Source organism: Octodon degus, unplaced genomic scaffold, assembly GCF_000260255.1.
Source record: "Octodon degus isolate 3935 unplaced genomic scaffold, OctDeg1.0 scaffold00109, whole genome shotgun sequence".
Classification (NCBI taxonomy): domain Eukaryota; kingdom Metazoa; phylum Chordata; class Mammalia; order Rodentia; family Octodontidae; genus Octodon; species Octodon degus.
The window spans coordinates 8,569,917-8,580,059 of NW_004524685.1; positions in this window are offsets into that span (position 1 = coordinate 8,569,917).

Sequence of the window (10,143 nt, forward strand, 5' to 3'; positions counted from 1 at the left end):
TCCACTGAGCCATCTCCCTGGCCCAACAAACAAAATCTTTACATAGAAAGGAAGCATGGAACTTAGCTTCAAATATTTGAAGGATATATTGGGTCAGAGAGAGAGTCTTAGAAAAGTAAGATAAATAGTAGAAGTTACAAGGAAATAATTCCAGATCTATATAAACACACAAAATCCTGTAAAACAATTAGCAGTCTTTAAATAATGGCATGAACTATGAAGTAGCAAGTTCCTTCTGTAGGCATTTGCCATGAAATATGTGTTGATGAACTGTTTTTCATTGCTTGACTTGTGGGACAATCTTGCAAAAAAACATGTTAGAACCTTTCCCAAAATTTAGATCTGGGAGTTAAAATGAGTCACTTCTTAATGAATTTTTCAAATACAGTGCTATAGGTCAATGTGAATGAATACCTAATCGTGATCTTCCAACAGCATATTCAATGGCAAGTTTGCAAAATCCCACTCCAGAGAAACACTCTAAATGAGAAAAACAAACAGTTCTTAGGGAAGAGTTACCTAAAACCTCCGAGGAGACATGTAAATCGGTCCTGGTTGGCATTCACTCAAGAACTTCAGAAGGTGCCAGGGAGTCACTAGAGCTGGGGAATGATCTCCCTCACTGTCTTGGCCCAGCTCCCCCACCTAAAGCTGGGGTGCCGCCAGACAACACTAATGCTACTGCCTGTGTTAGGCTGCTCTCGGATGAAAGGAAGATTTTGGCGCTATCTTCAAACTCTTCACTCACTTAAGAAACAGTAATTGCTCAATTAAGGGAGTGGAGCCTTTCTTCTGTTTGCAGAGAAATTAAAAGTTTAGGAGAAAATTACACATCTTGTGGGAATGCTCATCTTTCAACAGATTGCTGAGTAAGACAAAGGAAAGTTGTAACTAATTTGAAGATTGTAAATATAAGGACATTTCTGATTTTGGGACTCACAGTAATGTATACTTTCCATTTAGCACCATATCATGTAAGTTGGTTCCAAATAATGTTTTCACTCAGTTTGGATTTGAAGTTTCCTGTGTGACTACCTCTGAATCCCACTGCAGGAGCAAAGGGGACCACAAAGGTCTTAGAGTGTCCAACCCTAATATACTCTTGTGCTGCGCTTGGGGCAAGAGCGCTGTGAAGAATGCCTGCCTACCAGAAGCATCTGTTTCTACCTAAAGAGCCGGTGAGTGGTTTTGCAACCACCAGAAAGGTTAACTTTAGTTTTACTACTAAAGAATATGGGATATTACATACTGCATAAGTATTTAATCTCCTTTGCCTTTCTTGACCCCTTCAAGCCAAAGCTTGACATTAACTTATGTTGGTGAAAATTCTTCCTGCTGAGGATTTTGCTAGCAAATGGTCTTGAAACTTGTTTCCAAAGTGCTCACCTACAAAAGCGTTTATTAGCCAATTCCATTTGGCTGGCTGTGCTCCAACGTAGCCTCCAGTGAACATAAACATTAGCTACGGAGAAAGAGAAACTTCCATGGCACCCTGGAGGAACTTTTTGATTCAAAGGATACTAGTAGAAAACCAAAGTGTCATTGCAGATTCATGAACAGTTCCTTATGTTGGGAAGAGCAGTAGGAGGAAAGGACTACATTTGTGCACTGATTGTTCCACGTGTGTAAACCTAGAAACCAGCTTAAGATCAAAGACTCTCTTCAATCACCAAGTATTTATTTAGTGCCTACCACATCTGAAACTAAAGAAATCAGAAAAAGGAAAACCAGAGCTGTTTTTAGTGGCGGTGTTTGTTGAATAAATGAGGAAAGACATGTTGCTGGATTGTTGAAAAAAAAAACTTATGAGGGGCCAATGAGATAGCTCAATGAACTAAAGTGCCTGTTAGGCAAGCTTAGGCAAGTGCAGGGACCGAGGTTCGATTCTGGCACCACACGCCCCGCCAGTCACGCCCCTAGGGCAGGCTAAACTGGTCAGAGTCAGGGCATGGTGGTGCACACCTGTAATCCCAGTGCTGAGGAGGCTGAAAACAGGATGATTACCACAAGAGAGACCCTGAAACAGCCAAATACATTAAAAACAAACAAACTTATGATTCCTCTATAGGAGGTAAAATTAACATGAAACAAAGCTCAGTGTCTTTTTATTTTGTCTTTATTGGTTGAAGTATTTAATCTGTTTCATAGCACAAAATGTTTTAATATATCTGAACAATATTACTTCACTTAAGCAGTTATAAGCAAAAAGCATGTATCTGTGGCTTTATCCAGTATGACCCTGCATCTTCATGTCTGCGACCTCTTCCCCTTGTCTTGAAATGACTGCAATTATATCCACTGAAGTCCTATTGGGAGCTGACAGAAGGTAGGATAAGTCTGCATTCTTGCTTGCATGGTGACTAAGCATTCAGAAAACCCTCACTGAATGAATAAAGAATGAAAAAGAAGAGGGAAAATGGTGCTGACTAAAATGAACACAAAATATTCAGCATGGTTAGGGGGATTGAAATGGTCTCAGTTTTATGGAAGATACAAAACTTCTCACTGACCTTCAAGTGGTGAGACGTCAGTAGACAAGGAGGAAATAGGGCATTTCCAGGGCAGTGAAGGACATAAGCAAAAGAATGGCAGAGAAATAGTGAAAAGATGTAATTCTGGTTTGCTGGGGATTAAACCTCAGGGCCTTGCACTCAGTCTTCATTCTTCTTGAGAAGACCCTGGGTGGTGTTATAAGCTAGTGATTTTATTTGGTTTAGATTAGTGAAGGGTTTCTAAACTTTAATTTGGAAACCTGGAGGTCTTGTTGTAATAAACACTGTAAAAGAAGACTCTGAACTAATAGGTCTGGATTACAGTGCACGACTTTCTGTCACCTGCACATTCCCAGGGGAGGTCTCCGTGCTGAACTGGAGGACAGCATAGGATCCTTGATGTTGGACAGGGTCATCTGGACTTGGAGCAGCAGGCATGTGTGAGCTGCATTATGTTGTCTAGTAGTTGCATAGGATGAAAAATGCACTTAGGGAGAGAAGCACGTCAACCTCAGGACAGTACACTAAAGAAGAGGGACTTTGACTACAGAGAAACCATCCAGGAGGCTGTGTACACCTTATCTGTGTGTTTCATAGATTTGGTGCTCAATTGCCTGTTGATTGATTAGTTTATATTAACATTGTTAATTCAAAAGTAGGTTCTTGGTGGAATAATTTTAGGTCCAGTGACTTTTTTTTTTTTTTTTTTTTTTAGTGTATTTTAGTACAGGGTCTACAGGTCTCACTACACAGGTCAGACTCATAGTGATCCTCCTGCTTTCAACCTCCCAAGTTCTGGGATTACAGGTGCGTGCTACCATGCCCAGTCTCAGTTGCCCAGGGGAGTGGGGCCAACATGGCATGCTGGGGATCGAACCCGGATCCCCTGTGCCTGCCTAGTCAAGAACTTTTAGTCTACTGAGCTACCTGGTCGGCCCTCCCAGTGACTTTTTGAAAACAAATTTAGCTTAAAACATGTGGGGAATCCATGATCGTTCTTTCCTGCCTCTGTATTGGTTCTTAAAAAGACCAACATGTTAGTTCTTCTCTTCTTATACTGTATAATTGTAAATATGCCCTCCTATGTATCTCTCAAACTTTGAACTTATTATATAATAATTATGTTCATAATAATTAACAGTCTCAGGCCTGGGGAGATAGCTCAGTGGCTTAAGCACCTGCCCAGCAAACACAAGGTCCTGAGTTCAATCTTCAGTACCTAAAAAAAAAATAGTAAGAATAATAACAATCTCATGGTTTGAAAGATTATTAGTAGCTTCAAACAGGTCAGAATTTCTATAATTAAATCTCTATACGGGTGCTGTGAGGACTACTCTTTTTCCTCCCCATTTATATAGAGCAATTTTTTTTTGGTTAAAAAAAGACTACTCCTGTGTTCTAATTTTATTTCAGATACACACCAGTAAATGTATTTAGAGAATAATCCAAACGTGTTCTATGAGGTCACTGGGTTCTTAGCATAGCTTCTGCTTTTAATTAATTATTATCTTTGTTTTTATTTCCACTGAGTACAATAGTGGATAGCAATTAGTATTCTCTCTGTCCCAGGTAGTACTTTAAAACATTTACATACTATATCTTATTCAATGCTGGCAATAAACTTAAAACTTGAAAAAAAAACTTGGTATTGTTATTTTCATCTCTATTTCATATGTGGAGAAAACGAGGTGCAAAGCAATTAAGTCATTTGTCTGAGTTTCCATGACTATAAAACAGGAAAGTTGGATGTTTGTATATTGTATTATTGATTTTTTTAGCCTAATTTGTCTGTAGTAATGTGGAATTTTGTTTTATGTGAGCATCATAAGTTTATTAAAATTATAATATATATAAAATGTTTATTTTCTTACACATTCAAAATGTGTTCCTGGGGTCCAAGAAGTCTTACTGCTAGTTCTTGGTATGACTCGACACTCTGCCATGACTTTGAGCCACGGGGTAAAATTTTGTCTGTGAAGGTCTTTGCAATTATACTCCAAATCCTTCCACACAGAATAAAGACTACTTCCCCCAAATGTCCAAAGCCCTACCCAAAGGGTAGCTTGCTTTGAGCATTTTTGTCTTTGGGGAAAAGTAGCCGATTTCTGTGATATTAGTAACAGCAATAATAACGACATACTTGAGGATATTTCAAGGGTTTGATAGGATAGATCTTGCTGCTTGCTTAACCAAGCAGCCATCAAAGAGTAGTAGAATATTTGTTTATTCCACTATGTGAGTTTAGCATTCAAATCTAAATGTGTTTCCTTTTGTTTTGAGATAGCATCTTCTACATTGTCCAGGCCAACCTCAAAATCCTTGGATCTTTCTGCTTTAGCCTCTGGAGTAGCTGAGTCTACAGGAGTTCATGACAGCACCCAGCTTTATATTTAATAGTTAATTTCCAAACTGGCAAATAAAGTGGTAATGTCATAATTTTTGAAATGCATTTTCTTGTTTTGCTTTAAAGACATTTATTTGATTTCCCCCCCCCAACAATACTAGCATACTTGAACAAATCAATCAATGCTGAATAATATATTCAACCTCAGCTCTGAAATTTCCTTGTCCTTCTAATTTTGGCTCGGCATGTGGCACTTTAATCATTGATAGAACTGAATAGATACAGGCCTATCTTGGGGCTTTTCCTTATGCATGTCCTGTGTTGCCTGCTTTTTCTTGAATGTACTTGAAAAGTTGGCACAGTCATGGAATCTAATATTTACTATGTTGTTTGTTTGTTTTTTTGAGATAGCGTCCCAAAATGCTGCCCAGGCTCGCCTCAATCCTTCTGTCTCAGCCTCCTGAATAGCTGGATTATGGGGATCTGCCACCATGACCAGCTTTTGCTCTGTTATTTGAGAACAGTTGTATTTGAACAATTCAAGTAAATACAAAGTCCAACCTGTCCAAATATTATTTCTGTTTTCTTCCCTGAGGGAAATATCATAATTTTCTACTTAGATAATATTCATTTCTATTTTAATGTCTACTATGAACATTTAGCTACTTCATTCCTTAAAAACACACAAAAACTCCCTTAATAGTACAAAAGAAAACAGAAAATAAGACCAAAAGCATTGGTACCAAATGTCTGATAGATCTTAAATTATAGTGGAATTTCCACATTTCAACCTGTGAATTTTATGGTGACATACATTTGCGGATCATAAGTACCTGCGTTATAAAAATCTTTGAAATAGAATAGAATTCTCTGAAAGTTAACCTTGTTATTTGAGGTTTATGAGATTTCATGGAAGTGATCATAAAACAAAATATTTTAAAACATTTAAAAGTTTTTACTTTGAAACAATGTCAAATCACAAAAAAAAAAAAATGTTTCAACTACAGTGCTGACAACATTCTTCTGAATTATGTGACAGTACTTCGCCAAGATGCCCACACTCCTGATACTTTACCAGGTTGGAAAAGTTTCCTTTATAACTTAAATGCAACCTCTAGGATCAGAAAATTAGTGTCAATACTTCACTTCTTTCAATGTACAACATTTCTACATTTTCCCATGATTCTTAGCAATTTGATACATCTAAAGATACAAGTTATTTTGTAAGATATGCCCTGTTTTTAGATTTTTCTTCTGCTTCATAACTACTAGATTTGAGTTGTCTATTGTGATAGAGAAATTATGAAAATGATTCATTAAGTTGAATTTTAGGTGGCACCTGAGTTTTAATATTAAGATTGATTTAATGATGAAGGTATACACTTGACATTGCCTTTTTCATACTTTTTAGAAGTATTTGGGGGGAACTACCTTTTAAATTTATGTATGTATGCACCCATGGCTGTACGCTTTATTTGGCGCCTTACAATCTACCATTCTGCAACAATTGGTATTAGTGCATGAGAATAACCTTAGGGTGCTATGGGGCGGTGGAAAGGCCCACACAGGGCACCAGAGAGCACAATGTACTGAGGGACTTCATGACAGAAGCACAGGCGGCAGCAGAATCACAAGGATCTCTGTCATTTGGTTCAGAATGATAGGCATACATGCTGGTTAGGAGAAAAATGACTTCATCCAACCTGGAATGTTCTTGTTTTATTGGGCATTTTGACTACTGGCATCCCATGGTAAAACTCCACATACCACTCTGCTGTGTTTCCTCCCCCGCCCTATTCATGGTATGCAGAAAATTTTTGCAGGAAAAACTGGCTAGGTATATGCAGCAGGTATATGCAGCTGATCCACACCTCTGGGGGCACTGTTATTACTCACTTTGATCTTTGAATTGTCTCAGGTATGATCAGCATTGTCTTCTTTAATCTGACTTTTTTTTTTTTACAAGTCCCTGGCATTGTTTGCGTACTTCTACAATACTATATTTTTGTAAAATAAGACATTCCAGGTTCATTTTGTACTTTTTATGCCCCATTTTTGCAATCAGCTATTTCTCCAAGGAGTTCCAGTTTCTTTCAGTTGACAACAATATTTAGAAACCAAGATCTGGGAGACAGGTGAGGCCATTGCTTTGAGGATATCATTCTCAAAAGCCAGAAGCAGAAAACATGTACATAAGACTTCACCTGTCTACATCTTAACATCTATATTTACTTCTCCTTATACTTATGAAACACTGACACCTCCACTTTCGAACCAATACCAGCATAGTTCACAGAATCTCTGTTTTCCTATTTGTAACTATAGCAGTCTTTTTACAATGAATAATCCATGTCCTGCTATCTTTAGTACAGTTACTCTTTGCCCTGTGTTTAATCAACATCTTCTCGCTACTGAATATCCCCACCCCACTCAGGTTCCCTTCTCAGTGCCTTTAGTTGAGTCCTACAGGGCCCAGGGAGATAGAGCAGTAGAATAAGTGCTTGTCTGGCAAGCACAGTGTCCTGAGTTCAATCCCCAGTACCACAAAAATAAATAAATAAATAAATAAATAAATAAATAAAATCTCACACTTGAGTCCTACGCTACTCTTTTTGCTACCATGTCTCTCGCCTCCCATATCTCTGTGATTAGGATGGAGTTGGTAAGGAGAAAAAAGGAAGAAAAGTGAATAGAAGGGAGAGGAAAGGGGGAAAAAAAAGAATGAGCTGTATTTTAAATAGCTTTGGAAATAGCTTACTTGTCAGCTGTATGGATTCTTACATTATTGCTTATCATGTATTTAATTGAAAATTTTTCTTTTTATTATAGAAACTAATAACAAAATAAGTCTACTTTAACTGACTAGACTTCATATATTTGACCAATATTTATTGAGTGCCTACTCTGTGGCAGTATAATAAATTTTAGTGAAAACCCAATTAACTGCAGTTCTCAATTAATCAATATATTTTACTTACTAGCTTCTCAGAGAAATTGCTCAATTTTAAGAAATCACATGCTGATTGAAGATTTATTCAAAACAGGGTCAGTCATGAAGTCTGTATAGATTTTACTCTAATTTCTATGGCATACATTATACCATATAATGTGAAATGATAGAATTATAAACCTACAAAAGAATAAGACATTCAATCAGAATAGCAACATTACCATGCTAACTACAGACATTGTAGAAATCCTTCCAACAAATACAGTTTTATCCAATTTATAATAAAATTATACTTTCCAAATATCCAATTTCTAATTTATTCATTAGAAGCATTTTTAAAACATCTGTATATTGCAGAGCTTTTCAATGAAAGAAAAACCTGTTAACACAAAGCACTTGTTCAGAGGAAGCTTAGTCTAGTGAGACAGAAAAAGATAACAAATAGGCAGTATTTGGAGTGCCATGGTATTAAAAATGCTAAGAAAATGAAGAGTGAGGAAATGGAATATGAAAGAGAAGGCAGGTGGCAGGTTGCTTTAGACAGGTGGTTGGTTTTATTTTTTCTTGCAATTGGCTTATCGTTTATCCTTGAGTCTTGTGTTCAGGATCAAAAGCATATGACAGTCTGGGTGTGGTGGCACATGCCTGTAATCCCATTGCTTGGGAGGCTGAAAACAGAAGGATCCCTATGAGTCTGATCTGTGTAGTGAGACCTTGTAGACCCTGTACCAAAAAAAGCATATTACTTTCATTTTTTTGCTATTTTACTTTATATGTTTGAGTGAGATTTGTAGTGAACTTCTAGCTAAAGAATTTAGTACAACTTTGAAGCATTTCAATGGGGATTGAGCTGAGCAGAAGAGTACTTAGAGAGTCCCCTATGGGTCTCAGGTTTGAGCCCCAGCACCAAAGAACAACAATGGAACCAACAACAGTAGAATAGAGAAGGTAGAAAGGAAAGGCCGGTCAGAGGGGTGGATTGAAGGGATTTTTAAAGTAAGAAAGAAATTTTATTATATTTTAATATGTTTTCTGCATGATTTTAAAAACTATTTTTATTTTAACAAATATTTTCATTGTAGCCACATTCTCCTTTAAACAGTATGTGGGTAGAGCTTACACGCTCACATTAACATGTTTTACTAACTCAGAAATTGACTGTATTTTAGTCATTTACATTGTACAGATGGCCCAAGAATCTTCTATTTTTCAGAAGCAAAAATTGGCATGTTCATCCTGAGCTCAATAGATGTCTGTCTATGTCAGTGATGCCATTACAAAAGAAAATAATTGATGCTACCACTTTAGAGGAAAGTAAGAGTGAAAGTGGCCAACTTGGGAGAGATCAGTGAATGACGTCAGTAGTATCCATACGTAGAAGAACGTAGGACAAAGATTTTGATGCCGAATTGGATTCACACTAGCTAGTCCTTGTCATGACACTCAGGACAAACCACTCATTCTCTCTTATTTCTGATCCTTGATACAAGGACATCAGTTTGTTTCTAAAATCACTAACACATTTAGAAATAAGGTTCCAACAATTAAACAAAAAACTCAACGAAAAGCCATCTATTAGTCAAAAGCATTGCACACACTTTTTTGTCTCTCTCTGTCCCTGTCTCCCTTCTTCTATGTGGGTCTCTTTGTCTCTGTCACGAGCACACAAGTAATGTTGAAGAAAAATTATTTTTCAAGCCCAAAATAGGAGGTGTTGGACACTCAATCATTAACGTTTCTTTTCACTGAAATCATTGTTTCTCTCCTTTGATTCTTTCAAAATTTGCAAGGATTCTCTAAAATAATTACATTTGAGGAAAGACAAGGGTAGGATAGCTATAGTGTGATTGTCTTTTGATCTTTATTTTTTATATAGTGTCCACAAAAGCAACATATAAATAATTTAGACTATTCAAAATTGCTATTTTTCTAAAAAAAATCCTGATACATTCTACATTATTTCTCATTTTATTATTACAATATAGATATTATAATAACTATAATTTTGAATCAGTATTATCATTTTCAGAGAGAAAGTAAACAAAATGCTATAGTCCTATTTAAATAGCTAGAAAAATTAACCTGTGGTATTAATTATAATAATATCTTGACTCTGTATAGCATACTGTCTTTCCTATGCTTATTTTCAAAAGTTTTTCATAAAATATAGATTAAAACATTGGTGTGTGTGAAAGACATACTTCCGTTTGTTTTTAATTTAGTTTTTGGTGTTTATTTTTTCTTGAGAGCTGAAAATGTATTTTTTAAGTTTTTAATTTCACTGTTGTAGTCCATACCGGCCTTGAACTTGCTTCTGTAGCCCAGACTGGCCTCAAGATCACAACCGTCCTCCTGCT